The sequence below is a fragment of the Balaenoptera borealis genome, assembly GCF_965194805.1.
Source record: "Balaenoptera borealis genome assembly, chromosome: 9".
Lineage (NCBI taxonomy): Eukaryota > Metazoa > Chordata > Mammalia > Artiodactyla > Balaenopteridae > Balaenoptera > Balaenoptera borealis.
Genome location: NC_138873.1, coordinates 115,491,174 through 115,519,103, shown reverse-complemented (window position 1 = coordinate 115,519,103; position 27,930 = coordinate 115,491,174). Strand labels below are relative to the sequence as shown.

At 36.9% G+C, this 27,930-nt stretch overlaps 2 long non-coding RNA genes across 2 annotated transcripts in view; one reads left to right on the top strand and one right to left on the bottom strand.

The window, feature by feature from the left end:
* LOC309634734 overlaps positions 1–27,930 on the top strand; it is a 58,684-nt gene that overhangs the window by 27,657 nt on the left and 3,097 nt on the right. The window lies entirely within an intron of this gene.
* LOC309634747 overlaps positions 3,530–27,930 on the bottom strand; it is a 134,201-nt gene continuing 109,800 nt past the window's right edge. The window contains exon 2 of the long non-coding RNA XR_014248400.1: positions 3,530–15,160. This is a non-coding gene — a long non-coding RNA (uncharacterized lncRNA). The remainder of the gene's footprint in view (positions 15,161–27,930) is intronic.

The following is a 27,930-nucleotide window of genomic DNA, read 5'->3' as shown; positions in this document are numbered from 1 at the left end:
AGAATTTGCATTGAAAAACCATGCTTCAACCTAGTTGTCCTGTGGCACTTGAAGATTTCCCTGCCACTATAACCTGAATAGAGAAGATTGATGACACTGATAAAAATAAAAATTAAAAACTTAGGTACATCACAAAGTGAAAAGAGAAGCCACAGACTGGAAGAAGATATATGTAATGTATACAATAAACAAGTGAGTAGTAATTAGCCTAAGTAAAGAATTCTTACAAATTAATAAGAACAAGATAAACAACCTGATGAAAAAAGTGGGCAAAGAATATGAATAGGCTATGATGGAAGAGAAAATCTGAATGGCTAATAAACATATGAAAACATGCTCCATCTCACTATTAATCAAGGAATGGCAAACTAAAACAATAAATACATTCATACTGTTATATTGACAAAAATCATGGTGTCTGACAATATCCAGTGTTGGTAAGGATGTGGAGTGGAGCAATTAAGTCTCTTCCAGATTACTTTGAGGATTATAGACTGGTTAAACTGTGTTGGAGAGAAACTTGGCAATAGGTAGCAAAGTTGTAGACGTGCATGCCCTTGAACCCCGCAATTCCACTTCTAGGTATAAAACACCCTAAAGCAGCGCTTCTGAAACTTTAAGAGAGAAACAAATCACCTGGGGATGTTGCTAAAATGCAGGCTAGGATTCATCAGATGGAACCTAAGATTCTGCATTTCTATAGAGTGGCCTCCTGGTCCTTGGACAACGCTTTGAGTAAGAAGACTCCAGAGCAGTGCTGTTCAATAGTCCAAATGTATGAGATGATGGGAATGTTCTCTGTGCTGTTCAATAACTACTGAGCCCTTGAAAGATGGTTAGAGTGGGTGAGGAAGCACATCTTTTATTTATATGAATTTCAGTAAGTTTAAATAGCCACATATGGCTAGTGACTACCATACTGAACAGGGTAGCCTGGAGCATATCCTGAGAACTTGTTAGCAATGGAGACTATCAGACCCAATCTCAGACCTGCTGAATCAGAACCTGCATTTTAACAAGATCCTCAAGTGCTTTATATGCACATTGGAATTTGAGAAGCACTATCTGGAGAAATTTCTGCTCTTCCAGAGTCATGTGTGAGAGTATACGTTTCAGTATGTTAGTAGTGTTACAGTGGACAAACTGTGGTCCTATTTAACTACCATACAGCAGTTAAAATGAATTACTATGTGTACGAACATGGATAAACCTTATAATAATACAATATTGAATAAAAAAGCTATCTTTATGTGAGAGAATGCATATATTATGATACTATTTTTATAAAACTTTAACATAAAAGAAACCATGCTATATATTGTTTAGAGATTTATACATACATGGTTAAATTATAAAAACATTCTTGGAAATGATAAGCACCAAGTTTAGGACAGTTCCATTCATGTAGAAAGGGTTGGTAAGAGTGGGAAAGGTAATGGGAGAGGAAGAATGCTGAAGACTTCATTGTATTTTACTTAAGCTACGTAATGGGTATACAAGTGTTTGTTATTCTTTATACCTTGTTGTTTACCTGAAATATATACTTTATATCTCCACCCATAATGGTTAAATTTTAATTTTGCACTGTTGATCCACTCTAAGTTTGGTGATTCTGAGGGTCATCAGAAAGTTGAGAAAACTTTTTGTGAAAGTTCAAGGTCACTCAAGTTCTCTTCCTAATTTTTCAGGCTGAAAAATAAATCTTATTGGCAAACAGATTTAGGGTTTCCATATGACCCAAATTTGGATGAATGCCTTAAAAATTGCTTATACAGTTGGTTCCAAGGCTTTTTACTTTGAGGTTGGTAACAACACCCAAAGAACAACAGATGTATTAATTCTGGAAACACTTTTTTTTTAAACTGCTGATTCTCCCTAGCACAGAAGTACCAGGAGCTTAATAGCTCCACTGCTTGATTTTATTAGCTATTTGTACTCACAGCCCTTGAAGAGTAAGGGCACCAGAGCAAATTTTTGCTTTATTTTCTTTCAGTATTTCAGCAATCAGCCCCTCAGATAATTTCTTGGTGCCCTGGCTACTATAAATTGTCATCTTTGTATTCTGGAGGTTCAAAAAATATCATTTATGTTATTCCCTTTGGAGTTGACTCTTGGTTTGGAACACAATTCTCTGTTTCAGATGCATTCAATCTGAATATATTGTTTTCTTGATATCATCTATCACTATGCTTATTAATACTTTCTCTGTATTAGAATCATCTGGTGATTTTTTTTTTTTTTTAAAGCATGGGCTCAAGTTTTAAAGATCCTGCTTTAATTGATCTGGTACTTTAAAAAAAGGCTCATGAGGAGATTCAAATTTGTAGCCAGGTAGAGAGGCACCAATTTCTTGTGTGTATTTTCTTCTTTGTTGCCCAATATTTATTAACTTTCCATCTCTGAATTCCCATATCTGTGTCCCTTAGCACCATGAATAGGATGGCATCAAAGTAGAATTCCATCAGCTCAGTCCTCTGAATTCAGTACTCTGAATTGAGGTTAGGAAGTTCAGGCCAACCTTGCAAAGCATAGAATTAGAGGAATGACTTGGTTTATTTAGTAAGTAACCCTGTTAGCTCTAGGAAACTAAGGGAGCCTTATGTGGCTTTAGGCCTAATTTGGTTTAAATTGACTAGGTCATTAAAATTGATTTAACGGTAATTTGTATAGTCACTTTTATCCTAGGAAACCAGGCTGAAAACTGATCTGTTATGGATATGTATTCCTGTATGTGTCATTGTCTTAGCAAGAAATGTTATATATCACTATGACTAAACTTCATTTAGTTTTTATGTGGTCTGTTGCTATTTGTGGAAGAGTTATTTTATTTATGTTCCTTTGTAACTTTGTTGATCAATTTTTATAGTTTACTATATAATGAAGAACACGGTCATTGTTCAGAATCTACTCCTATATGTTCATTGTCATACTTATTTCTCTATATAAAAAAAATTATTTAAAAACTTGGAAGGTGAGTATGTGGGACAATTGTTATTATTCTCCTTTTCTTTTTTTTCCCCCCTGAAATGATTAGTACAATGTGGTCTTTTCTCTTTTAGACTTTTTCTTTTGAAAATTTTTATTTTGAAGGGGGAAGCTGTGGCTCCTACCTTCTCTACCATCCATACCTCTTGCTAAAGAAGTTAAGTAACCGTCAAGTGATTGAACAGTTAAGATCTTAATAATTATCACTTAGATGTTGAAGAACTGATTGAATATATTAACATTTCTAGATTTTGTATTAAGATTATTAATACTCTAACAAAAATTATTGACACAGAACCTAATTTGTGGAAGAATTTTTCCTTATAGAATAAAAGACCTGGAGGGACTTGCACGTCTTCTCCACCCTCATTTTTCCAGCAACTGATGAGCCAAACTATGTTAGTTAGCATTTCAGTTTTTACTTTTTGATATTATTTTAAAAGGTAATATTGACTTAGACAATCCAGCAAGATACAGAGGAGAAAATGAAAATCACGCATCATCCCATCAGGGGTTACTCTTTTTTTTTTTTTTTTAATAAATGTATTTATTTATTTATTTATTTTTGGCTGTGTTGGGTCTTCGTTTCTGTGCGAGGGCTTTCTCTATTTGTGGCGAGCTGGGGCCACTCTTCATCGCGGTGCGCGGGCCTCTCACTGTCGCGGCCTCTCGTTGCGGAGCACGACTCCAGATGCGCAGGCTCAGTAGTTGTGGCTCACGGGCCCAGTTGGTCCGTGGCATGTGGGATCTTCCCAGACCAGGGTTTGAACCCGTGTCCCCTGCATTGGCAGGCAGATTCTCAACCACTGCGCCACCAGGGAAGCCCCAGGGGTTACTCTTAATAGACGTCTAGAAATGGAAGTTAGTTCCTGACCTGATTTCAGGGGTTATTATCTTGAAAGTCATATATTCTACTTTTTGAGTATCATTCGTTTTCCAGTTTTGATCTTTTTTCCTCACTGAGAACAATAACTTAATTTCCTCTTAAAACCTTAAATAGTTTGAAAGAAGAATTTAAACATGACACTCGTGTATGTTCTATGCGAAATGAAGCAAATCCATTCAATCTTTGCTCCTAATACTGATACTCCCCATCTACTGGGCAAATCTGTACATCTTTTGGATCTTTCCAGTTTCTCTAAAACTCATGTAAATTTGTGATACAATGAAATTAGGACTGGACACAAGCCTGTGGATAGAGAAAGATGAGTCAGCAGTATTCTGATAATTTGTGTCTCTTCCCCAGCCCTACAGATCTTTCAGAATTCAGTTGAAAATTCACCTTGTTGAGGATGCTTTCCTTAGCTGATGCCCTTATGGGGTCTACTACATTCATCTTTGTGAGGATGTTTTGGAGAACTGCAGGGATAGGGAGTGTGTCTGCAGTTTTCCATTGTATGACCTCTGCTCTTTATACCTTAGCTCTCTAAAATTCAGTTGGTTTTATATTGATTTGTTCTTGTAAATGACTCTGTGTTCTTTAGCCCTTTCATTTGTTTTCTATGAAGGACATGTAAGCTCATTTTAGGGCCATGGGAGGAAAAGGGCAAATCAAGTTTTCTGTTTCTTCAATATTTTTTCTTGTTCCCCTTTCTTAACTCCCCAGGAGCTAGTATGGATTATGTTTTTGGTGCTTATTTATTAAAGTTGAAAGAGTCTGACAAAGACCAGCTTTGGAAAAGACCCTTTGAGCCTGCTCTATTAACAGTGGCTCCCTGGGCATGATTTCTCCCATTTGTTGTGCCACTCATGGCATTTCTTTGTGTGTTTTTCCTTATTTGCCAGCAACTTCATCTTTTGCAGCAATTATCTTCTGTGTGCTCTGGGTTATGGAAGTGTTCCTTTGAAGAGGTTTTACGGATGCCAGTTACAGTGTGCTACAAGGTTTACCCGTTCTAGACCATTCCCATTAGTTCTCTACTTGGGATTTTTACTCTGGGTGGGTTGTGTGAGAACTCAGGCTCTACATCTGCATGCAGCACAGGCCAGGTGCTCTGATTTCTTACAAAAGATCCTGGTTTGGCCTGGGCCTGGAGTACGCTGTCCGTATCTGTGTGGGTCTTTACATTGGTGGGAGATGTTCTCCTGGCCAGGCTTCTTCTTGCCTATGCATTGGGTCTGGCATCTCCGCTTCTGCCTTCTGGGTATATTCATTCCAGTTACTTCTGTGAAATGCTCATAAGCATTATTATTGGTTCTCTTTGTCTATGGCACTTGAAGATTTCCCTTACTTGCTTCAAGTATTTATTTTCGTCTCTAACATTTTCCTAGTATTATTATGTGTTTGGAAAGAGAGGGAAGCTTCCACTTTCAGCTTAACCTACCATCTGAACTTAAAGTCTTAATTATAGATCAATGTTAATCTCATTCCTTGTGGTAGATATTGTTTGTTTCTTCCCACTACAGATTTCTCCCTTGTATCTTGCTAATTTTGTTCACAGTGACTGTGCTGAACTAAAAACTCTTCCCCAGCTTCCCTTGCAGCTAGAAATGGCCATGAGACTAATAATGAGGATATGGAGACTAGATGTATCTAGCACTTTCTTTTTTTACTTTGTTCCAATCTTGGCGCTAATTTATTGTTTGGAACTATAGCAACGATTTTGTGATCATGATGTAACAAGCATGAGGACGAAGGTCAGTGTACCAAGGATGGTGAAATGGAAATCTAGAAAGAACTTTAGGAGGTGATGACATTGTTGAGAAATAGAATCAAAGGCAATATATCCTGCTTGTGTAGACAAACTTTTAATTGTTTAAGCCATGTTAATTGGCATTTTTATTGTTACTTGTGGATAAACACATTTCTACTTGTTATATTTCTCTAATAGTTGGGATATTGACATTAGGTAGTCAAATAAGAGTGGGGAGACTCTCCTACTGACAACTTTCTAAATTGCACTGCATTATATGCTCTTCTGAATAGTAATTGACTAGTGATGTAATAAAAAAGAATTGTCAGGATTTATAGAAAAAAATACAAATTTGCCTACTTGCATTGTTATTTTTATATTAAAATGCTGGCATATGTTTGTAATTACACATTAAATTAAAATTCTTCTATATAAAATTGGTGACTTATTACTTGGCTGGTTTCAGGATAAACTTGTTAAAGTCTGTTGACTTCTGTTGCTTTAAAGGGTAGAACTGTGCTTTGTTTCTGCTTTATTTACACAATTTAATTTCCATCTTTTGCATTACTCATGCATTTGAATAATATATAATGCTACGTAGCATTTCAGTTTACAATAAACTATATATGAGATAATAAATATGACCAGAATATAAAGTTTAAGAAATTAATAGGAAAGGAATTATAAATAATTTGCTAAATGACCAAACTTAAAAAAATCCTGCTGTAAATAAATGGGGAATGGAAAAATAGATATTTAATTTTTATGTGGAAAATGTGGTTGATATACAACTTCCAGAAAGTGCTTTTATTTTTCCTTAATGTATGTTCCTCCTTTTGTGCAGTGACAAGACATTACATAAGATGGCAGTAGGAGATTATAAATGTTCCCTCTCAGAGAGACACGAATCAGCCAGTGAAGTATAATAAACACAATTATATAATAGCTATTTTGGATTGCCAAATTTCTCACAATTATTATTTTCCCTGGCTGTTCATCCTCCTTTTTAATGGAACGTTATTAAAGGAATCGTATACTGTGTTATATTTTCGTTCACTTTTCTCTGCCTAACTCTCTAAAAATTAAAATTTTGCTGAATTTTGTAGAGCTACGAGTTAACTAGAGTAAATCAGGATTTCTTAGAATATTTTAGCATCTTAAAAATATGAGTATTTTATTGCCCACTGTAAACCCCACTAAAAGGGTATATTTCCAGAGATTAACCATTTCCTTTTTGTTTTTTTCCCATGGGTTACTGGATTGGATTATTTTTTAGAGTATACCATTATTTTAAATCTTAGAAAATTAATCTGAGATGAGCTAGGTTTTCCAGGGTGTAGTTAGGTATGAGATTGACAATAGGCTCGATGTCCTTTGCTGCTTTCCAAAAGGATGAACAAATTGCTTTGTGCCGCTCTGCATCTGAGAAGCCCACACGTGAAGATGACCCATAATGATTGTGTGCTGATGGACAGTGAAGAAAAGTTGGAGGGAAATTTTCTAATATTAAATCTGCACTTATCTTTTCTGAAACAACTTCAGTATCCCTAACATCATTCCGTAGGCACCAGGGGATCATCTGAACATGGCCAACACTGCACATTTGTCAGCCAAGGTGGGAATGGAAACATTGAATCTATCTATGTAGAATCTTCCTGTGGATTTGTTGTCATCCGTGGAGAACTGAGGTCCACAATCCAATGAATAAATTACCATGGGAGAAACACTTCATAGATGACAAATGTGGTCTTGTTCAACTCTTACTTTTTGATTAAGAAAACTGCCTTTCAATTCTCCGTATTAACTTTCTAGAATACTAAGGAGTATGGCATTTCTTCTAAAATAATAAACACTGAGGATCTGGGATTCGGTGGACTTTATGTCTTGAGATAAAGTAAGGTGCATAGCTTTGTTTTACCACATCATGTATGTTAAACCCAATAAAATGTGCAATTAAACATATATGAATTTATAGGCATATTACAAACCTGTTATATAGCTGGAATTTTTAAAATAGACTTTACTTTTCTTAGAGCAGTTTTAGGTTCACAGCAAAATTGAGCAGAAAGCACAGAGAATTCCCATTACCCCCTGGTCTCTCACACAGAACCTCCCCCCCATCAACATCCTGCACAACAGTGGTGTATTTGTTGCGATTGATAAACCTATATTGGCTTGTCACAGTAACCCAAAGCCCATGGTTTACGTTAGGATTCACTCTTTGTGTTGTATGGGCTTTTTGTTGTTGTTGTTCTACGGGTTTTGACAAAAGTATAATGTATAATAACATGTCGTTATAGTATCCTACAAAGTAGCTTCACTGCCCTCACTAGCCTCTTTGCTCCACCTGTTCATCCCGCCCACCTCCCCAACCCCTGTCTCCAAAGTTTTGCCTGTCCCAGAATGTCATAGAGTTGGAGTCCTATAGTACGTAGCCTTTACAGATTGGCTTTTCTCACCTTAGTAATATGTATTTAAGTTTCCTCCATGTCTTTTCATGGCTTGATGGCTCATTTCTTTTTAGCGCTGAATAATATTCCATTGTCTGGAGGTACTACAGTTTCTTTTCCATTCACCTACTGAAGGATATCTTTGTTGCTTCCAAGTTTTGGCAATTATGAATAAGGCTGCTATAAACATCTGTGTGCAGATTTTTGTATGGACATAAGTTTTCAACTCCTTTGAGTAGATGCCAAGGAGTGCTATTGCTGGGTCATATGTTAAGAGTATGTCTAGCTTTGGAAGAAATCACCAAACTGTCTTCCAAAATGGCTGTACCATTTTGCATTCCCACCAGCAGTGAGTGAGAGTCCTTGTTGCTCCACATCCTCCTCAGCATTTGGTGTCAGTGTTCTGGTTTTTTGTCATTCTAACAGTGGTCAAACTGAACTCTGAGACCTGCAAATTGGCAGTTATTAGGACATGTCAATAAGTAACTATTACCAGCCATAATTTAAGATGAAATCGTAGGGTATGATTGCTATTATTATTTTAAATTTGAATTTTGTAGTTTTATGTTCATTGCTTTCTGACCATTTAAACTTTATTATTAACCAATTTAAAAATATAATAGGGTTTATTTCTATTCATTACATGTTTATTATTTCAAGTGTATGTATTAACATTTTTTGATCTTTTATTTCCCTAGTTACTTAATACTTCTTTAAATATTTCATAGTGTTACAACAAAAATGTATTTTTAGTTTAATAGTATTATATTAACATTTTACCAGATTTTGTTAAAGAGTTAGCAATAAAATATTCTTGAATAGGAGTTAAAAACTTTTTTATTTTTAAAAGAAGCTGCATTATCATTCTGCTTGTGGTCCTAGTTTCACAATCTTTATATTCAGACCCCCGTCTTTTTCTGTTCGACATACCCACAATGTGCCAGTACTTACCCATGCAGCCTCAATGAGCAACGTGGCTCCACTCCCAGTTCCCCAGCGAGCTTCCCAGTGAGTATCCTTCAGTATCACTTATAGTTCTTTCCTGGGCAGCTTCTCACAGTGGAGGAATCTGTCAATATTGCCTGTAACTTCAGAGTCTTAAACTATTTCCACAAATTCTGAAGGAAATCACTGATACTGGACAGTTTCAGCAAACTAATTATGCTTTCATTTTACTAGCCTTAAAAAAGCAATTCCTCATATAACTGTGGAAAAATCTAAAAACTCAGTTTTTTGAGGTCTGAAACTCAAACTCAGCCAATGCTATCAACCCTGAAAGTATGTGAAAGGATTAATGTGGTGTTTCCACAGAGTTTGCCTGGGAAGTAAGTAACACTAGGGTGCCCCATCTGAAAAGGGCAATGATGAGTTGGTGGTTTGGGGAAATGGCCCAGTGGGTGTTAAATGCCAGGTCCTTGATGTGGATCTGAGGTGCAGAAAGTTCCTCAGGCTTTTGGAACTACAAGGAATTGGGGATACTCCTGCTTCCTCAGTCTCCTACTAAGGATATTTCACTTTCTTTATGAGAGGAACCCAACTTAGGGAGCCATTTCATTGAGATCACAGGAGTCCTTTCTTGGGATTTTGATCCTTAGTGGACAGTTTTCTCTTTAGCTTCTGTTTACTTTGCTATACCTACCTGAGTGGGGACACTAATTTGAATTTTGCCCAAGGAAAAACCAGTGTAATCAAAAGACTTTGATTCAGTTCAACTGTCGTATTTGGGTACTTGACCTTCAAGGAGGAAGAGGTGTTTTCAGGCACAGAAAACAACCTAAGGAAAAATTTGGAGACTTGAAAGAATATTCTGTGTTTGATCAATGGAAAATAGTCTGGTTTGTCAATAATACTGGAGCTGGGGCCTTGGAGGGAGGCCAGTAAAAGGAAAGATGGACTTCTAGATCTCAAAAACAGAAGTGTCTTTCAAGTAAAAGGCACCTCCAACTCAAAGACCTTCTCAGCTGTGTACACTTTTGCTCTTCTTTTTCTTCACAATTTCTTCCTGTCAGTTCTATGCAGTTGGTAACTGAATTACTGTGGTAACTCTGGCCTTGAGGGACAGTCCTGACACGGGCCAGAGTCCTGTAAATCATGCCTACACCTGCCTTTCTGCTCCTGTTGCTGTATCTTTCTTTCACTCTTTTACTTGAGACTCTCTTGACTGAATTCCACTTTGCTCCTCAGATACTCTGATTTCTTCTGGCTTGGCTCCTAATGCCCTTCTGTTTGTTCACTAATGTCTGATTATGTATACTAGATGGAATTTCTTTCCCTGGCTTTCAGCCCTGTCTGGACCAGATTCTGTCTCCACTCTACCTGTACCTCCCCTGGTGCTCTAGCCATAATTCTCTCAGGCAGAACTAATTCCTCACATAACTTGCTATTGACTTCAACTCCCTGTTTCCTGTCTTAGAGTATAATTTCTCCCTCTCCTTCTCTTTCTTAATTTTTCTTTCTCCCCATTTTCTCTCAGTAAGTTTCTCTATGGCAAGACCTAATTCATCTTCATACTTTACAGAATTGCATATGAAAATATTCAGTAAGTGTTTATAGAGTTGAGTTCTATTTAACAGTTGAAATTTTAATTTCCTGTTCTATACAGTAAATCAAATTACCGCATTGCTTTTTTTCTCCTCAGGTTAATTAAGATATTATTAACAAATAAAAATTGTATATATTTAAGGTGTGCAACTAGATGTTTTGATATATGTATGCATTGTTAAATGATCACCGTAATCAAGCTAATTAGCGTATCTTTCACTTCATATAGTTACCTTTTTCTTTTGGTGATAACACTTAAGGTCTATCCTCTTAGTAAATTTTAGGTATACAATACAGTATTGTTAACTATAGTGACATTGCTGTACATTAGATCTCCAGAACTTATTAATCTTGCATAACTAAAACTTTGTGCCTTTGAGACATCTTCCTATTTTCCCACCCCCCAGCCTCTGGAAACCACTATTCTGCTCTCTACTTCTATGAGTTTGACTATTTTAGATTCCACATATAAATGAGATCATAAAGTATTTGTCATTCTACATCTGGCTTATTTCACTTAGCAGAATGTCCTCCAGGTTCATCCATACTGTTGCAAATGGCAGGATTTCATTCTTTTTTAAGGCTGAGTAATATTCCATATTGTATGTATATACCACATTTTCTTTTTTTTCTTTCCCAGTCTTATTGAGATATAATTGATATATAACACTGTATTATTTTTAAAGTATACAACATAATGATTACCACAATAAGTTTGGTTAACATTCATCACCTCATGAAGTTACAATTCTTTTTCTTGTGACGAGAGCTTTTAAGATGTACTCTCAGCAACTTCCAAATATACAATACATTATTGTTAACTACGGCCACCATGCTGTACATTACATCCCCAGAACTTAATTATCTTATGACTGGAAGTTTGTGCCTTTTGATCATCTTCACCCATTTCTCCCACACACCACCTCAATTCTTCTGGCAACTACCAATCAATCTGTTCTATGTTTCTATGAGTTCATTTTTTTTTATTGATAGATTCCACATATAAGTGAGATCATACAATTTTTGCTTTCTCTGTCTGACTTATTTAACTTAGCCTAATGTCCTTAAGATCCATCCATGTTGTTGCAAATGGCAGGATTTCCTTCTATTTCATGGCTTACTAATATTCCATTATGTATATAACATCTTCTTTATCCACTCGTACATGAATAGACACATGTTGTTTCTGTGTCTTGGCTATTGTATATAATGCTGCAGTGAACATGCGGATGCACATAGCTCTTATCGCTTGTCTTTTGGATGATAGCTATTCTAATAGGTGTGAGGTGATATCTCATTGTAGTTTTGATTTGTATTTCCCTTATGATTAGTGATGTTAACACCTTTTCAAGAACCTGTTGACTATTAATATGTCTTCTTTGGAAGTTTGTTCAGTGTTTCTGCCTGTTCTTAAATGAAGTTGTTTGATCTTTTGCTATTGAGTTATATCCATTCTTTATATTTTGGATAGTACCCCCTTATCAGATATATAATTTAAAAATATTTACTCCCATTTGGTAGGTTGCTTTTTCATTTTGTTGATAGTTTCCTTTGCTATGCAGAAGATTTTAAGTTTGATGTAACCCCACTTATTTATTTCTTGCTTTTGTTGCCTTTGCTTTTGGTGTCAAATCCAAAAATCATTGCCAAGTCCTATGTCAAGGAGCTTACCCCCTATGTTTTCTCCTAGAAGTTTTATGATTTCAGGTCTTATATTCAAGTCTTTAATTCAGTTTGAGTTGATTTTTGTGTTTGGTGTAAGAGAGTGGTCCAGTTTCATTCTTTTGCATGTGGCTGTCCAGTTTTTCCAACATGATTTATTGAAGAGACTATCCTTTGCGCGTTGTATATTCTTGGCTCCTTTGTCATAAATTAATTGACCATATATATGTCAAGTATGTTTATTTCCAGACTCAATATTCTATTCCATTGAACTATGTGTCTATTTTTATGCCAATACCATGCTGTTTTGATTACCATAGCTTTAAAATATAGTTGAAATTAGGAAGTGTGATGCCTTCAGTTTTGTTTTTCTTTCTCCAGATTGCTTTTGTTATTCTGGGTCTTTTGTGGTTTCTTACAAATTTTAGGATTGTTTTTTCTATTTCTGTGAAAAATGCCATTGGAATTTTGATAGGAATTGATTTGAATCTGTAGACTGTAAAATGGACATTTTAACAATATTAATTCTTCCAATCTTGTTAATCTCTTGCTGTGTGCTAATATGCATGGCTTGGCCCAACACACTGTAGTGATACCACTAAATTATCCTGGTAGCCATCTAAACTGGTACCTAGATCCTTGAAAAAGCCCTTTGTCAGGCTCCTAATTTCAGCTAGTCATGCTCAAAAAGCCATTTTAATGTTTCATTATGAATATTAGTTTCATTGCTTTGCAGTAATTTGCATACATGGCCACCACTGGACTTCTGAGGCAGGAGTCACAAACAGCCTGTCCATCTTTGGCCATCAATAACTCTTAGTTATCTGAAGTGTCAGATCTGCTGATTTTTTATTATCTGGGAAAGCTGATAGCTCCTGCATGTCCCCCAGGATCAGTTTTTGATGCTCAGAGAATATGAACCAATATGAACATTTACATAATCTACACTTGATAAAGTGATTCTTTTGGGAATCCTAGGCATGGTATTTTATTAGCCACGTGTAAATGGTATCTAACTTGTTTATTTTAATCACCTTATTTCTGCTCTTCTTTGATGATTTTGAAAAGGAAGGAGTAGATCTCTATGTGAAATTATAAATATGTTTTCTTCTTGGCTTAAATTAAACAAATGCAATAGGAATTTTCTACTAATAAACTATGACCACCTTTGAGTTCTCAAGTAACATAAATGTGACACAAGAATTCTCTAGAACAGAGGGCTTCAAACTTTGTGGACTGCATACACATATCTGTAAAAATAGTTGAGCATATATCCCAAACATAAATTTCTTAAAATATTAATGTTTTAATTTAGTTTAATGGTACTTATATAGAATTTACTATGTTGAATGCACTGTTAGAGTTTCACAAATTTTAACTAATTTTTCTTCATAAAAATACTATGAAATAAGTACTATTATTATTACCATTTCACATATAAAGAAGTTGAGGCAAAGAGAGATTAAATAAATTGTCCATGTTAAAACAGTAGTAAGTAGCAAAGCTTGGCAGTCTGGTTCCATGTTCATGCTGTTAATCAATCCATTAACCTGCCTTTATAATAAATAAAAAATAACTATAATGAATAATGCTATTATCTTTCATACATTAAAAAACAAAATAAAAATTTAAAAGAATAAGGCAAAGGGGAATGAAAATGTTTAAAAATGTCAGGTTAATTGTAAGAGCTGTATGTTATCAATGACTAAATATCATGAGAAAGAATATATACACAAAAACATTTGTAATTGAATGATTGTGGATATAATTTAAATTGTTGATTGTTAATTTCAAATTTTTTGACCAACTCTTTATCGGCTCTAATTAGGTCATCTTTGTTTTTAACCTCATTATATGGCCAATGAAGAACTTATACCAGGAGTAGAACTTTCCATGATGCCATTTTCTTGTTCACTTACATCTTTGTATCACTAGTATTATCTTTAACAGGTAGTGCCTTTGTGGGAATATTTTAAGGTAATTTGTCCTTCGTGTGAAGGTTAGTTTAGATAAAACTCAACAATATAATCTGCAAATCCTCCTAACTGGTCTCTTGTAAACCATTCTAGGGTGTGCATACTGAAATCAGAGAATAAATGCATGAGGGCACCACCATTTAGCCCTCTGTGCCTGGATCCTTCACACTTCGTTCAGGACATTTTGCTCACTGTATGAGATTTGAGGCCTCTGACACCCTACTTACTGAACAAGGATGCAGTGATAATCCATATATTAAATATAGACTCATTTTAGTTTTTATTTTTAGAAAAAATAGAAATGGAAATTCTAATATTTTTCTTTACATATCCCCCAAAGGATTGTCTTGTGCTTTTCCTGGGGGTATGCACATCCTCCTCTTGGTTAGAAAACCCTTTAATGCAGATAAAGAGGTCACCTAAATGTAAGGACTCAAATATGAAATCATCTGAATATAAGGATTCAACTATGAAAATACTATTATGGCTCAGAGAGGCAAAGGAGGGCTTGTAAACATGAAGTACAGTAGAGCTGCAGCAGAAGTCTGGCCTACAAATAAAGATAGATATTGTTAACCTACTAAAAAGTGAGAAAAGTTTAAGTTGCCCTAGCTCTTTCTGGTAAAAAATCTTTTTTTTCTTCCTCCCTCCCTCCCTCTCTCCTTTCTTTGTTTCTTTCTTTCTTTCTTTGTTTCTTTCTTTGTTTCTTTCTTTCTTTGTTTCTTTCTTTGTTTCCTTTCTTTCTCTCTTGCTCTATCTCTCTTTCTCTCTCTCTCTTCCTTCCTTCCTTCCTCCCTCCCTCCCTTCTTTTCTTTCCTTTCTTTCTTTCTTTCTTTCTTTTCTTTCTTTCTTTCTTTCTTTCTTTCTTTCTTTCTTTCTTTCTTTCTTTCTTTCTTTCTTTCTTTCTTTCTTTCTTTCTTTCCTCCCTCACTCTCTCCCTCCCTCCCTCCTTCTTTTCTTCCTCCCTTTTTTCCTTGTCTGTCAATTCCTTCATGGTTATGTTTAATCTTCAGTTCATATCTTTTGGTTGAGCTCTACAGACACATTGTGGAGTTAACAAAATTGGACACACCCCATTGCTTCTCTCTTTACATTACTGGGCTGAGATCCTTCACTTACTTCCATGCACTAATGAGTCATGAAATATTAACTTCTGCTAATATAATGCAGGGAGGCCATTGGGGATTTGTCTGAACAATTGAGAGAGGAATGGAGTGCTTGGCTTACAAATTAGTTTGCTGAAATACATGAGATTTTTCTTCAGGAAAAAAAAAACAAAACCCAACAGTCAAAAAAGTTGTATGACAAGAAATAATTGCACAGTTTAAACAAATAATTTTTAGATAAGTATGATATTATTTAGTCACTATTTAGATTTTAAAGAAGATACCATGTTTTAAAAAATAATAAAATGCTAATTTCTCTGTAAATTGCATGGTCTTTATAGTTTTTCCCTTTCTCACCAATCTGAGCAAAGAAATTTCTCCCTAACAGTTTGATGTTTTTCACTTTCCTAACTGAAGACTTTATTCTACCTTTTTGTAGTTTAAGAAATGTAGCTCAGAGCAATGAATAAGTCTGTCATTATCCAAATGTAAGCATATTTGCATCTGTTTGGATAAATCAAAACTGAAAGTATCACAGGGAAACTGAAAATTCTCTTTTGTTTGTTTAAATTAAATATGGGTAGATAAAATATAATTTCAAACGGACACTTCCTTAAATCTGAAGTGTGATTACATCCTCTATAGTGCAAAGATATTTTTGATAGATGTTGACCAATGCAGAATGAGTGGCACAATTGAATAAAGTCACAAGTTATACTGTTTTTGTAAAATGTGTTCATCATCCATTTTCACTAAGAGCAAATGGCACAAATATTCCTTGAAAATACAGAGTTTGACTGCTTGATTCATACTCACATATTTTTCAAAATAATTCATGCATGTGAAAAATCAAATAGTATATTGAACTGTTGTCCTCTGCCTGCCCCCTCAAATCCCCAGTCTACTTTTTCAGAGTCAAACATTTTTATATTTCTTTCAGCTGTTTCTTCCGGCATTTTCCTCCATATTATCTGTTGATTTCCCATCAAGCTAAGGCTCTTAGAATTGGTGTCTTAATTTTTTTCCCCATGATTTATTTTCCGGCCCAATACCCTTCTTTTTTTTTTTTAACATCTTTATTGGAGTATAATTGCTTTACAATGTTGTGTTAGTTTCTGCTGTATAACAAAGTGAGTCAGCTATATGTATACATATATCCCCATATCCCCTCCCTCTTGCGTCTCCCTCCCACCGTCCCTATCCCACCCCTCTAAGAGGTCACAAAGCATGGAGCTGATCTCCCTGTGCTACACAGCTGCTTCCCACTAGCTAGCTATTTTACATTTAGTAGTGTATATATGACAATTCTATTCTCTCACTTCATCCCAACTTCCCCTTCCCCCCCGCCACAGTGTCCTCAGTCCATTCTCTACATCTGCATCTTTATTCCTGTCCTGCGCCTAGGTTCATCAGAACCTTTTCTTTTTTTTATGTTCCATCTATATGTGTTAGCATACAGTATTTGTTTTTCTCTTTCTGACTTACTTCACTCTGTATGACAGACTCTAGGTCCATCCACCTCACTACAGATAACTCAGTTTCATTTCTTTTTATGGCTGAGTAATATCCCATTGTATATATGTGCCACATCTTCTTTATCCATTCATCTGTCAAAGGACACTTAAGTTGCTTAGATGTCCTGGCTATTGTACATAGTGCTGCAATGAACATTGTGGTACATGTCTCTTTTTGAATGATGGTTTTCTCAGGGTATATGCCCAGTGGTGGGATTGCTGGGTTATATGGTAGTTCTATTTTTAGTTTTTTAAGGAACCTCCATACTGTTCTCCATAGTGGCTGTATCAATTTACATTCCCACCAACAGTGCAAGAGGGTTCCCTTTTCTCCACACCCTCTCCAGCATGTATTGTTTGTAGATTTTCTGATGATGGCCATTCTGACTGGTGTGAGGTGATACCTCATTGTGGTTTTGATTTACATTTCTCTAATGATTAGTGATGTTGAGCATCCTTTCATGTGTTTGATGACAATCTGTATATATTCTTTGGAGAAATGTCTATTTGGGTCTTCTGCCCATTTTTGGATTGGGTTGTTTGTTTTTTTGATATTGAGCTGCATGAGCTGCTTATATACTTAGGAGATTAATCCTTTGTCAGTTGCTTCATTTGCAAATATTTTCTCCCATTCTGAGGGCTTTTTGTCTTGTTTATGGTTTCCTTTGCTGTGCAAAAACTTTTAAGTTTCATTAGGTCCCATTTGTTTATTTTTGTTTTTATTTTCATTATTCTAGGGGGTGGGTCAAAAGAATCTTGCTGTGATTTATGTCATAGCGTGTTCTGCATATGTTTTCCTCTAAGAGTTTTATAGTGTCTGGCCTTATATTTAGGTCTTTAATCCATTTTGAGTTTATTTTTGTGCATGGTGTCAGGGAGTGTTCTAATTTCATTCTTTTACATGTAGCTGTCCAGTTTTCCCAGCACCACTTATTGAAGAGGCTGTCTTTTCTCCATTGTATATTCTTGCATCCTTTGTCAAAGATAAGGTGACCAAATGTGCATGGGTTTATCTCTGGGCTTCCTATTCCTGTTCCATTGATCTATATATCTGTTTTTGTGCCAGTACCATACTGTCCTGATTACTGTAGATTGGTACTGTGGTCTGAAGTCAGGGAGCCTGATTCCTTCAGCTCCATTTTTCTTTCTCAAGATTGCTTTGGCTATTCAGGGTCTTTTGGGTTTCCACACAAACTGTGAAAAAATTTTTTTCTAGTTCTGTGAAAAATGCCATTGGTATTTTGATAGGGATTGCATTGAATCTGTAGACTGCTTTGGGTAGTATAGTCATTTTCACAATGTGGATTCTTCCAATCCAAGAACATGGTATATCTCTCCATCTGTTTGTATCCTTTTTGATTTCTTTCATCAGTGTCTTATAGTTTTCTGCATACAGGTCTTTTGTCTCCTTAGGTAGGTTTATTCCTAGGTATTTTATTCTTTTTGTTGCAGTGGTAAATAGGAGTGTTTCCTTTATTTCTCTTTCAGATTTTTCATCATTAGTGTATAGGAATGCAAGAGATTTCTGTGCATTAATTTTGTATCCTGATACTTTACCAAATTCGTTGACTAGATTTAGTAGTTTTCTGGTAGCATCTTTAGGATTCTCTATGTACAGTATCGTGTCATCTGCAAACAGTGACAGTTTTACTTCTTCTTTTCCGATTTGAATTCGTTTTATTTCTTTTTTTTTCTCTGCTTACCATGGTTAAAACTTCCAAAACTATGTTGAATAACAGTGGTGAGAGTGGGCACCCTTGTCTTTTTCCTGATCTTAGAGGAAATGGTTTCAGTTTACACCATTAAGAATGATGTTGGCTGTGGGTTTGTCATATGTGGCCTTTATTAAGTCAAGGTAGGTTCCCTCTGTGCCCACTGTCTGGAGAGTTTTTATCATAAATGGGTGTTGAATTTTGTCAAAAGCTTTTTCTGCTTCTATTGAGATGATCATATGTTTTTTCCTCCTTGAATTTGTTAATATGGTTTATCACATTGATTGATTTGCATGTATTAAAGAATCCTTGCATTCCTGGGATAAACCCCACTTGATCATGTGTGTATGATCCTTTTAATGTGGTGTCGGATTCTGTTTGCTAGTATTTTGTTGAGGATTTTTGCATCTATGTTCATCAGTGATATTGGACTGTAGTTTTCTTTCTTTGTGACATCTTTGTCTGGTTTTGGTATCAGGGTGATGGTGACCTCGTAGAATGAGTTTGGGAGTGTTCCTCCCTCTGCTATATTTTGGAAGAGTTTGAGAAGGATAGGTGTTAGCTCTTCTCTAAATGTTTGATAGAATTTGCCTGTGAAGCCATCTGGTCCTGGGCTTTTGTTTGTTGGAAGATTTTTAATCACAGTTTCAATTTCAGTGCTTGTGATTGTTCTGTTTCTATTTTGTATTTCTTCCTGGTTCAGTCTCAGAAGATTGTGCTTTTCTAAGAATTTGTCCATTTCTTCCAGGTTGTCCATTTTATTGGCATATAGTTGCTTGTAGTAATCTCTCAGGATCCTTTGTATTTCTGCAGTGTCAGCTGTGACTTCTCCTTTTTCATTTCTAATTTTATTGATTTGAGTCTTCTCCCTTTTTTTCTTGATGAGTCTGGTTAATGGTTTATCAATTTTGTTTATCTTGTCAAAGAACCAGCTTTTAGTTTTATTGATATTTCCTATCGTGTCCTTCATTTCTTTTTCATTTATTTCTGATCTGAACTTTATGATTTCTTTTGTACTGCTAGCTTTGGGTTTTTTATTTTGTTTTTCTTTCTCTAATGGCTTTAGTGTAAGGTTAGGTTGTTTATTTGAGATGTTTCTTGTTTCTTGAGGTAGGATTGTATTGCTATAAACTTACCTCTTAGAACTGTTTTTGCTGCATCCCAGAGGTTATGGGTCATCGTGTTTTCATTGTCATTTGTTTCTAGGTATTTTTTGATTTCCTCTTTGATTTCTTCAGTGATCTCTTGGTTATTTAGTAGAGTATTGTTTAGCCTCCATGTGTTTGTATTTTTTACAAATTTCCTCCTGTAATTGATATCTAGTCTTATAACATTGTGGTCAGAAAAGATAGTTGATATGATTTCAATTTTCTTAAATTTACCAAGGCTTGATTTGTGACCCAAGATATGATCTATCCTGGAGAATGTTCCATGAGCACTTGAGAAAAAATTTTATTCTGTTGTTTTTGTTTGGATTGTCCTATAAATATCAATTAAGTCCATCTTGTTTAATGTATCATATAAAGCTTGTATTTCCTTATTTATTTTCATTTTGGATGATCTGTCCATTGGTGAAAGTGGGGTATTAAAGTCCCCTACTATGATTGTGTTACTGCCGATTTCCCCTTTGTGGCTGTTAGCATTTGCCTTATGTATTGAGGTGCTCCTATGTTGGGTGCATAACTATTTACAATTGTTATATCTTCTTTTTGGACTGATCCCTTGATCATTATGTATTGTCCTTCTTTGTCTCTTGCAATAGTCTTTATTTTAAAGTCTATTTTGTCTGAGTTGAGAATTGCTACTCCAGCTTTCTTTTGATTTCCATTTGCATGGAATATCTTTTTCCATCCCCTCACTTTCAGTCTGTATGTGTCCCTACGTCTGAAGTGGGTCTCTTGCAGACAGCATATATACAGGTCTTTTTTTTGTATCCATTCAGCTAGTCTATGTCTTTTGGTTGGAGCATTTAATCCCTTTACATTTAAGATAGTTATCCATATGTATGTTCCTATTACCATTTCTTAATTGTTTTGGGATTTTTTTTTGTAGGTCTTTTCCTTCTCTTGTGTTTCCTGCCTAGAGAAGTTGCTTTAGCATTTGTTGTAAAGCTGGTTTGGTGGTGCTGAATTCCCTTAGCTTTTGCTTGTCTGTAAAGGTTTTAATTTCTCTGTTGAATCTGAATGAGATCCTTGCTTGGTAGGGTAATCTTGCTTGTAGGTTTTTCCCTTTCATCACTTCAGATATGTCCTGCCACTCCCTTCTGGCTTGCAGAGTTTCTGCTGAAAGATCAGCTATTAACCTTATGGGAATTCCCTTGTATGTTATTTGTTGTTTTTCCCTTGCTGCTTTTAATATATTTTCTTTGTATTTAACTTTTGGTAGTTTGATTAATATATGTCTTGTCATGTTTCTCCTTGGATTTATCCTGTATGGGACTCTCTGTGCTTCCTGGACTTGACTGACTATTTCTTTTTCCATATTAGGGAAGTTTTCAACTATCATCTCTTCAAATATTTTCTCAGTCCGTTTCTTTTTCTCTTCTTCTTCTGGGACCCTTATAATTCAAATATTGGTGCATTTAATGTTGTCCCAGAGGTCTCTGAGACTGTCCTCAATTCTTTTCATTCTTTTTTCTTTATTCTGCTCTGTGGTAGTTATTTCCACTATTTTATCTTTGAGGTCACTTAACCATTCTTCTGCCTCAGTTATTCTGCTATTGATCCCTTCTAGAGAATTTTTAATTTCCTTTATTGTGTTGTTCATCATTGTTTGTTTGCTCTTTAGTTCTTCTAGGTCTTTGTTAAACGTTTCTTGTATTTTCTCCATTGTATTTCCATGATTTTGGATCATCTTTACTATCATTACTCTGAATTCTTTTTCAGGTAGACTGCCTATTTCCTCTTCATTTGTTTGGTCTGGTGGGGTTTTGCCTTGCTTCTTCATCTGCTATGTGTTTCTTTGTCTTTTCATTTTGCTTAACTTACTGTGTGTGGGGTCTCCTTTTCGCAGGCTGCAGTTTTCTAGTTTCTATTGTTTTTGGTGTATGCCCCCAGTAGCTAAGGTTGGTTCAGTGGGTTGTGTAGGCTTCCTGGTGGAGGGCACTGGTGCCTGTGTTCTGGTGGATGAGGCTGGATCTTATCTTTCTGGTGGGCAGGACCACATCCGGTGGTGTATTTTGGGGTTTCTGTGACCTTATTATGAATTTTGGCATCCTCTCTGCTAATGGGTGGGGTTGTGTTCCTGTCTTGCTAGTTGTGTGGCATAGGGTGTCCAGCACTTTAGCTCGCTGGTCGTTGAGTGGAGCTGGGTATTAGCGTTAAGATGGAGATCTCTGGGTGAGCTTTTGCCTTTTGATATTACGTGGAGTCAGGAGGTCTCTGGTATAACCATGTCCTGAACTCGCTTCTCCCACCTCAGAGGCAGAGGCCTGACACCTGGCTGGAGCAGCAAGACCCTGTTAGCCACACATCTCAGAAGAAAAGGGAGAAAAAAAGAAAGAAAGAGAAAATAAAATAAAATGAAAGAAAGTTATTAAAATAAAAAAATAAAAAATTATTTAAAATGAAAAAAAGAAAGAAAGAAGAGAGCAACCAAACCAAAAAACAAATCCACCAAGGATATCAAGCACTAAAAACTATACTAAAAATACAAAAAAAACACAAAAGAAACGGGCAGACAGAACCCTAGGACAAAATGGTAAATGCAAAGCTATACAGACAAAATCACAGAAAGAAGCATACACATACACACTCACAAAAAGAGAAAAAGCAAAAAAAAAAATATATCTATTTAGAAAAATAGAAGGAAGAGAGCAACCAAATCAGTAAACAAATCTACCAATGATAATAAACTCTAAAAACTAGACTAAGATAAACATAAAACCAGAAACAAATTAGATGTAGAAAGCAAACCCCAAGTGTACAGTTGCTCCCAAAGTCCACCGCCTCAATTTTGGGATGATTCGTTGTCTATTCAGGCATTCCACAGATGCAGGGTACATCAAGTTGGTTGTGGAGATTTAATCCGCTGCTCCTGAGGCTGCTGGGAGAGATTCCCCTTTCTCTTCTTTGTTCGCACAGCTCCCAGGGTTCAGCTTTGGATTTGGACCTGCCTCTGCGTGTAGGTCGCCTGAGGGTGTCTGTTCTTTGCTCAGACAGGATGCGGTTAAAAGAGCAGCTAATTCGGGGGCTCTGGCTCACTCAGGCCGGGTGGAGGGAGGGGTACGGAATGTGGGGTGAGCCTGCGGCGGCAGAGGGCAGCATGACGTTGCACCAGCCTGAGGCGCGCCATGCGTTCTCCTGGGGAGGCTGTCCCTGGATCACGGGACCCTGGCAGTGGTGGGCTGCACAGGTTCCCAGGAGGGGAAGTGTGGATAGTGACCTGTGCTCGCACACAGGCTTCTTGGTGGTTGCAGCAGCAGCAGCCTTAGCGTCTCATGCCCGTTTCTGGGGTCCTCACTGATAGCCGCGGGTCGCGCCCATCTCTGGAGCTCGTTTAGGTGGTGCTCTGAATCCCCTCTCCTCACGCACCCCAAAACAATGGTCTCTTGCCTCTTAGGCAGGTCCAGACTTTTTCCTGGACTCCCTCCTGGCTAGCTGTGGTGCACGAGCCTCCTTTAGGCCGTGTTCATGCAGCCAACCCTTCTGGCTTGCAGTGTCCTGGGACCACTCTCCCTGTGGTCTGACCTCCAAAGCCCAAGCCTCAGCTCCCAGCCCCCGCCGCCCCAGCAGGTGATCAGACAAGCCTCTCGGGCTGGTGAGTGCTGGTCGGCACTGATCCTCTGTGCGGGAATCTCTCCGCTGTGCCCTCTGCACCCCTGTTGCTGCGCTCTCCTACGTGGCTCTGAAGCTTCCCCCCTCTGCCACCCGCAGTCTCCGCCCGCGAAGGGGCTTCCTAGTGTGTGGAAACCTTTCCTCCTTCACAGCTCTCTCCCAGAGGTGCATGTCCCGTCCCTATTCTTTTGTCTCTGTTTTTTCTTTTTTCTTTTCCCTACTCAGGTACGTGAGGAGTTCCTTGCCTTTTGGGAAGTCTGAGGTCTTTTACCAGCGTTCAGTAGGTGTTCTGTAGGAGTTGTTCCTCATGTAGATGTATTTCTGATGTATTTGTGGGGAGGAAGGTGATCTCCACGTCTTACTCCTCCACCATCTTGAAGGTCTCTCAGGACAACTTTTAAAATTTAGTGCATATCCAAAATTTCCCTTTCCCCTCACATTTGATTAATACTTTTGCTGGATATTCTATTTTAGTTAAAGTAATTTTTCCTCAACTTTTTGAATGCATTGAATTTCATTCTAAATACAGGTGTTCTGTATGTGACCAGATTTTTACTCTGGAAGATTTTAGATTCTTCTCTTTATCTCTGGCACTCTAAAATGTCATCAAGATGTGCCATAAATAGTCTTTTCTCCTTAATTGTATTGAGTAATCAGTGGGACATTGTAAACTCATGTCCTCTGTAAACTCATGTCCTCAAGTTCTTGTATATTTCCTTATATAATTCTTTTTTGATGAATTTCTCCTCTCCAGTTGTTTCTGTTCCACCTTTCTGTAACTCCTATTATTCAGATGTTAGACCTGATGGATTAATCCTGTAGGTCCCTTTTCTCAATTATTTCCCAACTCTTTGTCTAATCATTTTTATATTCTGAGAGATTTTGTTTACTGTGTCTTCTAGATTTTTAATTGGATTTTTTTATGACTCTGATATTTTAATTTCCAAGTGCCCTTTCTTATTTTTGGGTCATTCCCTTTCTTGGTGGTTTTTGTTTTTATGGATAGAATAATTTATCTTTCTGATAATATTAATAATAAATTTTCTACCTGATTCCAGGTTTCCTTCTTTCTGTATGTTTTGATCTCTCTCTTTCAGAGTAAAGGCTTTTCTCAGATGTTAAGTGATCCCTTGCTGTCTGTTCATATTTAAGAATGCAGCAGTAAGGAACTGATAAGAAATGGCATGTGAGTCAGTGGGGCTGAGTGATTAAGTGGTGCTTTAGGCTTTTCATGAGGGGGATCCTTAAATGTAAGTATCCTTAAATGTAAGTCTTTTCTTTTGGTTGATTGGTTTCTCCAGAGAAAGGTACTCCAGTCTGGTACTTGGGAAATACTTGGTTGCTTGCTCTGGATATGGATAGAAGACGACTCGGTGGGGTGGGGGTAGGGCATGTCACATCTTTGCCCTCTATTGCATTTAAGTTCCCCAAGTCTACAGCCTTTTCCCAGAGAATTAACCTCTGCTGTCCTGCCTAGTGTAGAGGTGTGGTGGCAGTGGGACTGTGGTGTTTGCATGGTTAAGAAAGATGTTGGAAGGGACCGGTATATAGACTTAACCAGTATTTGTATTCAGCTTGCGTATTATATCTACCTTCTGATACTTCTGAAGTATCAAGTATGGTGCCTCCAAGTCTTTGGTGTCTCAGGGGTTCTACAGATGAATTCACTCACTCAGCTCTCATCAACTGCCGTCTCTGCAGAGACTTTGGATTGGGTCTTCTTTTTCCCTGTTAGATCGATTACCATTCTCCATGTGCTTTCCACCTGCAATATATTTGTTAAAATATCTCATCTACTGATGCATCTCCTGCTGTTCTTTTTGTCCTCGTGCTGTTTTCCCTTTTTATTCCTTTGCTCTCTTTTTGGAGGTATCTCAGGAGACAGAGATGAGTACTGCATGTGGTCATTCCATTCTGTTTAATTAGACTTTGACCCTTTTCAAAGGCTCTGAACTTTCCCCCCCTCACTATTACTGTACTTGTTAGAGCCAAAGTTAGTGCCATTTTTTAAGTTCTAAGTTCTCCCTCAGTGGTCTCACTCAGAAAGTTCTTTATCCTATTTTTAAATGCCCTCAGGGTTTATTACTGTACACGCAGTGCCATCTTAGGCTCTTCGAAGACAAGAATACAGTTTCCAATTATGCAAGATAAGAGCTCCCTCACTGGTGTGCTGGGACATACTGGTGCACCACAGGTGAGTATGGATGCAAGGTGTTGATCCTCTCAGTCCTTGGGAAGCCAGGCTGTTTCTGGGCCTGTGGCCTCATGCATTCCATTTATTGCTATTTGTCATACAAACAGTACCATTTTCTATGTGAGGTATGGCCTGAAAAACGTTGGGAACACTGCTATAAAGAAATCTAGTTGGTATTTTCATTTTAGGATTTGACATTTTGGACTATTCAATCCATCTTTACAGACTATGAGGTTTATTCTTTGGTTAATGCATTAATAGAAGTGAAAAAACTCAAAGTATTCATGAAAAATGTATATATTTAAGTGGATTTTTGGGGTACATAACTAGATGAATTTAGCATTGATTTACTCTATGATCTTCTGTTTATTAGTATTGGAAATTCACTACAGATAAAGGACATATTTTAAGGAATCAGGCTATGTCTTAAATCCCAAAGCTGGAAGTCTTTCCAGCCTGTATAGACTGCATCCAGGAACTGGAAAGTGGGAGAAAGAGACTGCCTTTGGTTCTTCTAGCCCAGTCTTCTGCCTCTGCTGTTCTTTCTATATATACCCTAACTTTTCTGTCTTCCATAGTCCTAGTTCAAGTGCCCAGTGGAGACTGATAATCATCAACCACCTTTCAATGCCAAATTCAAACTCCCAGGAGAGAAACTGACTGGCCCAGCTTAAGTGGGTTTCCAAACAATGGCAGTAGTTTCTCTGCAGAAAATGATCAACCCAAAGTCAAAGAGTATGAACATGGCTGGGTGGTTTACCCCTTCCCATAGGAAAAGAGAGGTTCTCATAGTGGACATAAGCATTGGGCAAATGCTCCAAACATGGCCACTACAAGCATGAAAGCAATTATCTTTTGCTTTATGACGTGTAGGGTGTCGTATCACCACAAATTTCTCACCACAGTTGCCTCCGGATTTGAATTTATTCATTATTTTTACAATATCAGAACTGGAAAAATATATTTTTGAAAAAAAAGATTTTTTGAGAGGAGAACATATTAAAGCCATTGTTGCAGAATGTGGGTGATCCGTCTGTGTGAAACAGTTTCTGGTTAAATTGTAGTGTGGCTACATACAAGGAAACTGATTATCTTTATGTGGCTTGTACAGGGCTCGGAAAGTGGTGAGATGAGAGGCAGGGGAGCCTTAAACTGCAATCATCCATAACAAAAATAATGAAGTACAGGAATAAGCCAGAGAAGTGGGGAATGGAGGATAGGGGACTAAAATGATGGTATTAAAGAGGCAACTTGGTAGGACATAGTGTTTATTGGTTTGGGCAGTAAGGAAAATGTAGAAAGTAAGAAGAGGCCATGTTTTTGACTTGGGCAAATGAGTGGATGGTGGTGCCATTTGTTGAGATATAGAAAGTAGGAGGGGAGATGGTAGGTTTTGGGGGAACAATGAATTTAGTTTTAGACATTTTCAGTTGTAGATTCCTGAAGAGAATCTAGGTTCCAACTATGTAGTTAGGAATATGTATTTATAGCTCAGGAAAAAAATTTTCTACCAGAAACATAGAACTAGAATAAGTTATATGTATTTTTATTTCTAAGAATATTTGGAATACCCTATTTTCTAAGTGTCCTTTATTTAAAAATTGGTTAGCTATAGATTTAAGCAATGACATGTTGTCAATAGCATTATTATTTTCACAAAACTTTTATTGATGTATAGCATATATTCAGAAAATTTTCAGTGGATTTTCAAAAATTTATACATCCATGTAACCAGAACTCAGATCAAGAGACAGAACATTGTCACTACCCTGCCCCCCAGAAGACCGTGCCTCCCACTTCCAGACATGATATCTCCCAAAGAGTAACCACCATTCAAGATTAGTTTGGTCTGTTTTGAATTTTAATAAATAGAATCATATAGTATGTGTCCTCTCATGTCTGGTTTCTTTTGTCCAACATGATGTTTTTGATGTTTTTGAGAGTCAACCATGTTTGCATGTAGCTGAAGTTGTTCATTCTCATGGCTATAAAATATTCCAAGTAAAGTTGTGACTATACCAGTTTATTTATCCATTCTACAGGTGATAGACAATTGGATGAAGCAGCATTACTTTTAGGGAGGTAGGTTTTAGGGATTTAGGGAGATAAGTTGAAGCTACCATACTAACATTTTTGAGTGAAAAATGGTAAATGGTGGGCTCTGAGTGTCTTTGGAGTCACTGGAGAAGGTGACTGGACTTCTGCAAGCACGGAGGGTGATAGGTCAACCAGGACATGAAAGAAAAGCTGACTGAGAAGGATTTAAAACCTGGCAACACTCTTGTTACAGTAGTTTATTTCTGAAATCAATGCCAAGGGGTAAAAAGTCTATCAATAGATTTTCTCTGTCTCGAAACAGTAAATAAGCGAACCACAAATAAA